The sequence below is a fragment of the Penaeus monodon genome, chromosome 43 (assembly GCF_015228065.2).
Source record: "Penaeus monodon isolate SGIC_2016 chromosome 43, NSTDA_Pmon_1, whole genome shotgun sequence".
NCBI classification, from domain to species: domain Eukaryota; kingdom Metazoa; phylum Arthropoda; class Malacostraca; order Decapoda; family Penaeidae; genus Penaeus; species Penaeus monodon.
In genome coordinates this window covers 20,619,048-20,626,547 of record NC_051428.1, presented here as the reverse complement: position 1 = coordinate 20,626,547, position 7,500 = coordinate 20,619,048, and the positions used below count along the sequence as shown (strand labels likewise).

The 7,500-nt window shown below is 36.6% G+C and overlaps 1 protein-coding gene across 3 annotated transcripts in view; it reads left to right on the top strand.

Moving 5' to 3' along the window:
- The first annotated feature begins 3,442 nt into the window (after nucleotides 1-3,442).
- LOC119568363 (G-protein coupled receptor moody-like) overlaps nucleotides 3,443-7,500 on the top strand; it is a 70,077-nt gene continuing 66,019 nt past the window's right edge. For all 3 annotated transcript variants that reach the window (XM_037916825.1, XM_037916826.1, XM_037916827.1), the window contains exons 1-2: nucleotides 3,443-3,507; nucleotides 6,744-7,500. The exon at nucleotides 6,744-7,500 is cut by the window's right edge and continues 148 nt beyond it. The gene's annotated coding sequence lies outside the window, so the exon portion shown is untranslated. The remainder of the gene's footprint in view (nucleotides 3,508-6,743) is intronic.

Here is a 7,500-nt window from a genome sequence, read left to right as displayed (position 1 = left end):
TTTCATGTTTATATTCAGCATTGCAGTTATGAGAAATACTAAATATTAGAGTATCAGAGTAGAGTTATGTCATATTTTGAAAGTAATCTTAAAAATATATTACTACTTCATGCATACCATCCATATATGTACGTCCACACACATACCAACATACTCAACATACATACATACATACCAACATATTCAACACACATACATATACACATACCAACATACTCAGCATATACATACACACATACCAATATACTCAACATACACACACACATACCAACATACACACATATACACACATACCAACATACTCAACATGCACACACACATACCAACATACCCAACATACACACACACACGCATGCCAACATACTCAGCATACACACATACTCGAATATAACCTTCAGAAAATAAAACAAAAAATATTGATGCTTAAAACTGTTCTTTGGCCTTTTAAATTTAAGGTCGAGAGGTCAATTTTAAGGAAAATATTCGCACTAAAAACGTAAAATGTGGAAAGTGGAGTTTCTATGCCTCTCTCTTTTTTTTACACTTTTTTGAGAACGTTTTCAGATGCTTATAAGATTTTTTTTTTAATTATTTATTTAATTATTTTATTTATTTTTTTATTTATTCATTTTTTTATTATTATTTTTTTATGCAAAGTTATTTCGGTGTAAGTTACGAGACAGAAAGCATATAAAATGAACATTATATAATTATAGATTGAAGTTATAAATTACATATTACGAATTATAAATAAACCATTATGATTTACAGATTATTGATATTCTAGATTATATATCAAATAAGAATCTTAGATTATATATCGATAAATTTGAGAATTCATGTCAAAGAAGCATTCAACTTATATCATATATCATCTAATATAAATCATATAAAACAACCTGCAAATCATGCATTAAATCATAAACCCATAATAATAATAAAGATAATAATAATAATAACAATAATAGTAATAATGATAGTAATAATGGTAATAATAATGATAATGATAATGATAACAATAATAGTAATAATGATAGTAATAATGGTAATAATAATAATAATAATAATAATAATAATAATAATAACAATAATAGTAATAATAATAGTAAAATAATAGTAATAATAGTAATAATGATAATAATAATAATAATAATAATAATAAATAATCAAAACATACAGATAATAAATTTTATATGAACTATCCCTCTGTTTTTCGTCATGTTATTTTTCCTGTTTACAATTTTTTTTCTATTTCTCTATTATCGTAGCGGCGTCGCATATCCTGTTCCTTCTAAAAATAAAAGAAATAAAAAATGATAAAACTAAAAAAAAAGATTACCAAATTTAGATTAGACATGACGCTTCGAAATATATTTAGGATGTCTCTGGCAAAGAAAAAGAAAAAAAAATGAAAAACACACTTTTCATATATAAATACGTATAGATGTAAATACTTTCATTTCTATTAATGCATTTAGATACAGCGGGATAAAACGATGTGTAAAAAGGTTATTAAAAAAAAATATATATATATATATAAATGAAATGGAAGTAGATATATCTCTGATAAATACAGAGAAAAATAAAAATCCCACAGTGAGTTCAAAATATTTTTTTAATTCGATTTCTTTTATTTTATTTCCTTATTTGTTATTATCATTTTTCTTCCTCTGCATATTCATCAAATTTTAATCTGCCTACGTATCTCTCCATCTATCTCTCCATCTATCTGTCCATCTGTCTATCTATCTGTTTATCTATTTATCAATCTATCTACTTATTTATTTAAGTGTATGTATTTCTCTAAACGAGTTTTCTTTCATTGTTAATCTATATATCTATCTATCTGTCTATCTATTTATCTCTTTGGTTAGTTGTCAATATATAGTAAATGTATTTTTTATGAACGATTCTATTTTACTTCGCTTTTATTAATCTATCGAACTATCTATCTATGTTTATTTATAATTCTATCTATTTATCTTTCGCGAAACTTGATCAGATTAGGCCTGTATTTATTATTTATGCATATTCATTCACCCATTTATATATTCACCTAAACAGTCCTATTTGCACGAAATTGTATTATTGTTTCAGTCATTTATTTAAAGTTCTGGCTCTCCGAACATTCATGAAATTACTGGACACGAAAATTAATCAATATCGTAAGAAAAAGGGAATTGGGAGACGCGAACGATGGCGGTTAGTCCCCGTAGACTTTGTGCGATGGTGGTTTGTTTCTGTTTAAAATGTGTGGAAAAAGACAAAAAAAAGAAGAAAAATATATATGTATTTACACGTATATATATTTATATATGCCTATAAATATATATTTACAGATATATAAATGGGTAAATATTACAAATATTCATTTGTATACACATGATGATATATGTATATGTATATATATATACATTCATAATACATGATATTTACAAGTACTTTAATAGTTATGAAAAAAAATTACTAATTGCCTCTCTTCTCTCTCTCTCTCTCTCTTTCTTTCTCTCTCTCTCTCTCTCTATCTATCTATTTATCTATCTGTCTATCTAAAAAAAATCTTGGTGTGACTGCGGCGTACGAATACCTCTAGTTTTGAAGGAAGTATGAATCACAACCTTTTTTTTGTGAATGCTGTTTATTTTTTATCTTTTATTTATGTATTTATTTTTTTATCTGTTTATCTATCTATCTATCGATTTATCTATTTACTCTTTTGTGAATGCTGTTTTTTCTAATTACTTTATTTATCTATTGGTATTCATATATTCATTTGTATGTATTTATATAGGGAAATTTAACTCGATGAGATAACGATAGAGGATTTTTGAAAAACAAAATTTTATATATTTGATTCTTTATTTTAGGGAATTTAGATATGAGTACTTCGTTATTTTAACGAAGTCGCGACGAACGACAAGAAATAAATAAAATGACAGTGTGTTATAGTTGACATGAGCTGCATTATAAAGAGATTCTGTGAACTGCACTTGTCAAATATCCATGGTTTAAAGAGCTGTCTTTCTAAAATGCTATTACACATAAAGGAGAAGTTACACCAGTGTCTTTGTTGAGCTTTTGCAATATCCAACGGAAGCACTAACCCCATCCTTTTTACAAGCGGCATGAATAATAGAAAAAATAAGAAAAGAATCGTATTCTAAACTGCAAAAACGTCTCTTTAATCGAGCATCTAAGAACTATGATTTTTTTTCTCTCTCTCTCTCTCTCGTTTTCCAGTGTTGGGCAAATAAAAAAAGGTAATAATTTAAAGTCACTTATGACATGAATAAATTTTCGTGAAATAGTAGAGCCTCCCCATCTCCCCCCCCCCCCACGTGAGAAAATAAACCCCGCCCCTTACACGCCTCGCTCCGCCCCTTTTCAACGCCTGGCTCCTCCCCCTTCTCGCGCCTCGCCCCGCCCTCCCTAGGCACCCAGAGGGCAACCCGGGCAGGCACTCGGTGTCTCTCACTCGCAAGGGGCAGTTGGCACCACACTCCCTTGGTAAGAACCTCGCTTAAGAAGGGCATTCGAAGGGCGCGCCTCTTTTGTTCTGTTCTCCGTGCGCAGTGCGTGTGTGTTTTGTTTTTTTGTGTTTGTTGTGTTTTGTTTTTTCCTTTAAGATTTTTTTTTTTTTTTTTTTTTTTTTTTCTTCTATTTAATGCGACGCGTTTGTGTTGTGCAAGTTGATGTGTGTGGTGATACTGTTTAAGTGTTTTTGTTTTTTGTGTTGTAGAATAAGTGTATTCGTGATAATGTTAGTGGTGGTTATAATGATAAAGATAGTAGTAATGATGGTGATTATTATTATTATTATTATTATTATTATTATTATTATTATTATGTGATGATGAAATTATCAATAATGATAATAATAATGGTAATTATCATGTCATTGTCATTATCATCATTACCATCACCATCATCACCATCACTTGTCACCATCATCATCATCCCCATCATCACCATCATCATCATCCCCACCACCATCATCACCATCACTATCACCACATCACCATCACTATCACCATCACCACCATCATCATCACCATCACCATCATCATCACCATCATCCCCACCACCATCATCATCACCATCATCACCATCATCATCACCACCACCATTACCACCATCATCATCACACCACTACCATCATCACCACCACCATCATCACCACCACCATCACCACCATCATCATCACCATCATCATCACCACCACCATCACCACCATCATCATCATCACCACCACCATCATCATCACCACCACCATCATCATCACCATCATCCCCATCATCATCATCGTCATCAAAACAAGAACAGAGGATACCCATCACGACCTTGAATACTATCATGATCTTCATTATCAACCTCATCATTATTATTGTCTCTCTTGCCATTTATTTTCCCTTACGTCTCATTCGCTTTATTTTCTTCGTTCGTGTCCCTTCGTCCCATTCCGTGATCTGTGGCTTCGAGAGAGAGAAAAAAAAAGGGATGTGTTCGAACGTGTTCTTTAGAGCTTCGTCTTTAAATTTTTATAGTTTGTGTTCGTGTTGTGTTTTTTTTATGGATGTGTTCGATTCGTTTCATTGAGTATTATGGTAAAGGGATTTTTTTTTCGAATTTTCTCTTTTTTTTTTTAAACAGGACTTATATTTTTGTATGCATATTACACCCCGCAAACAAACACAAACAAACAAACAAACAAACAAACAAAACGACGACCCTATCACATCCAAACACACGCCCACGCGCGCCCACACTCATGACCATCACACCCACGGTTACACCCCCCCCAACCCCCACGCCCACACACCGCCCATCTGCCCCTCAGCACTCACGCCCACACTTCTCGCTGCGAGGCTAACCCCATGCTAACCCACCGACCCACTAACCCACTCGTCCTGATCACTGGCTCCTGCTAACCCACCACTAACCCATCAACTAAACCCCCAACCCACCACTAACCCACAACCCACCCACTGACCCACCAACCCACCCACTGACCCACCAACCCACCCACTGACCCACCAACCCACCCACTGACCCACCAACCCACCCACTGACCCACCAACCCACCCACTGACCCACCAACCCACCCACTGACCCACCCAGCTGCCACGCCAAATCAAGACGAAATGGTCGCATGTCCAAATTCTCCAGAAGGCTGGTGGGTCGAGATTATCAGCGGGGTGGGTGGGGGTGGGTGGGGGTGGGTGGGGGTGGGGGTGAGGAAAATAATGGCGGTGTGGGTGGGCGGATTTTTTTTTTTTTTTTTTTTTGGGGGGGGGGGTGAATTCTGTGGTGGTTTGTGGTATTAGAGCGTAAACTATATTACTCTCTCTCTCTCTCTCTCTCTCTCTCAGGCTTTCTCATTCTCTCTCTCTCTCTCTCTCTAATTTTCTCTCTCTCATTCTCTCTCTCTCTCTCTCTCTCTCGTTTTCCTCTCTCTCACTCTCTCTCTCTCTCTCTCTCTCTCTCTCTCTCTCTCTCTCTCTCGTTTTCTCTCTCTCACTCTCTCACTCTCTCTCTCTCTCTCTCTCTCTCTCTCTCTCTCTCTCTCTCTCTCTCTCTCTCTCCTCTCATGGACTGGTCTCTCATATAATGAGATTTTGTACTATGTTTTTTAGTGATATTTAGACAACATAATGTGTCGTGTAATAATAGTATCCCTGTTGTGTAAGAAAATATGTATTAGGTGTTAGGTGTTTTTGTTGTCATTCTGAAGTCGAAGATTTGTTTTAGGTTTGTTGTCATCTAGAAGTCAAATAATAATAATAGTAATAGTAATAATAATAATAATAATAATAATAACAATAATAATAATAATAATAATGATAATAATAAGAGGAAGAAGAAGAAGAAGAAGAATGAAAGAAAGTAATTGTCAGAAGGCGATTGTTGTCACTTCCAAAGCAAAATCTATTGTCAGGAGGTGATCGTCACCCAAGGCCTACGCTACACATTACTCTGACCCGCATTTTATGTACTTGGTCCCTCTTGTTTGCCTCGTTTGTGCGTTCGTTCATTCGTGTGTGACATTTCCCATTCTCGTTCATTTTGTGACGTCATTCTTCTCTTCCTCCTCTGTGTGTGTGGGTTTTGCTTTTTCCTTTTAAGCGTTTAAGTTGTGCGTTGTTTTCTCTCCCTCTCTTGTTATCTCTATTTTCCTTTTTTTTAAATGTTTTCTGGTCTTTCATTCTTTAGGTGTCTGTATGTATGTCTGTCTATCGGTCTGTCTGTCTCCCCTCCTTCCTTAACCCCTGGTAATTTTTCCTTCCTATCACTCTTCCTTTCTCTCTCTTCCTCCCTGGCCATTTCTCCTTCCTTTTCTTTCCTTCCTTCCCTCCTACTCTCTTCTTCCCTCTCCTTTCTTCTCGCCCTCACTCCCTTCTCTCTCTATCTCCCTCCCTCCCTCCATCCTTCCTCCCTCCCTCCCTACTTCCTTCCTTCCTTCCTCCCTCCCTCCCTCCCTCCTTCCTTCCTTCCTCCTTCCCTCCACCTCTCCTCCTCTATCTCCCTTTCTCCCTCCCTCTCTCCCTCCTCCACCCTCAGCAATCCCCCCTACCCTCCCCTCCCCAATGCCTCTACCGAATCCTCCCTCTTCCTAATTAATTTCCTGATAATGTCGAATATCCACGAATAAAAGACATACAAAAGTTTTTTTTTTTTCTTTCTTTCATTCTTTTTTTTTTTTTTAGATATATGTTCTGACTGGTTTTATTTTCGTGTGTTTCCAGATCGTCGCCGCGCCAACAGGGAAGTCCACTTGTTAACTGACAGGAATTGAGAGCATTCAGCACATTTGAGCAGACTGACTAATCCCACTCCAGTTGGTCTGACGAGAGTTGGATGAGTCAGCAGAGAGGGCTTCGCTGACCTAATTCGAGTTGGTCTGCCAGGTGACCCCGGACAAGGAGCTTTGGTGTCTGCAAGAGTCAGGAGTTCTTGGCTGACTAATCCTTCCCACAGCCCAGGAGACAGCAGTGTCAGCAAGAATTCGACAAGAACTCTCCGCCGACACTTATCAACAAGAATCGAACCAGTCCTCTCGGCTGACGATCTCCCCACTCGCAACCCAAGAGTCAGCAGTGTCAGCGAGTGTCAGAACAAGACCTCTCGGCTGACCAATAGCTTTCTAAGCGGACGTGACGCGCCGGGGACAGCCACCAGAGTCAGGGCGCGAGCTACAAATTACCTCTTGTCCAGCGGGCCGAGAGAGGAAGCCACTTGCCTGTGTTTGTTGTTCTTGTTGTAAGCGTCTCGCTTTGGTGTTCTTTTTGCAAAAAAAAAAGAGGAAAGTGAAGAAGAAAAGAAAAATATATAACACGGATATACGTATAAATAACAGAGAAAAATAAGAGAGAGAAAGAGAAAGAAAACAAAACAGTAACAGTGCAATAAAAAGGAAAAGTTAACAGACTCAGACTCGAGTGTGATTCGAACGGTGCTTCGAATTTCCCTCACGCCATCGCTTCTTTGTTAAACCCAGTGCAT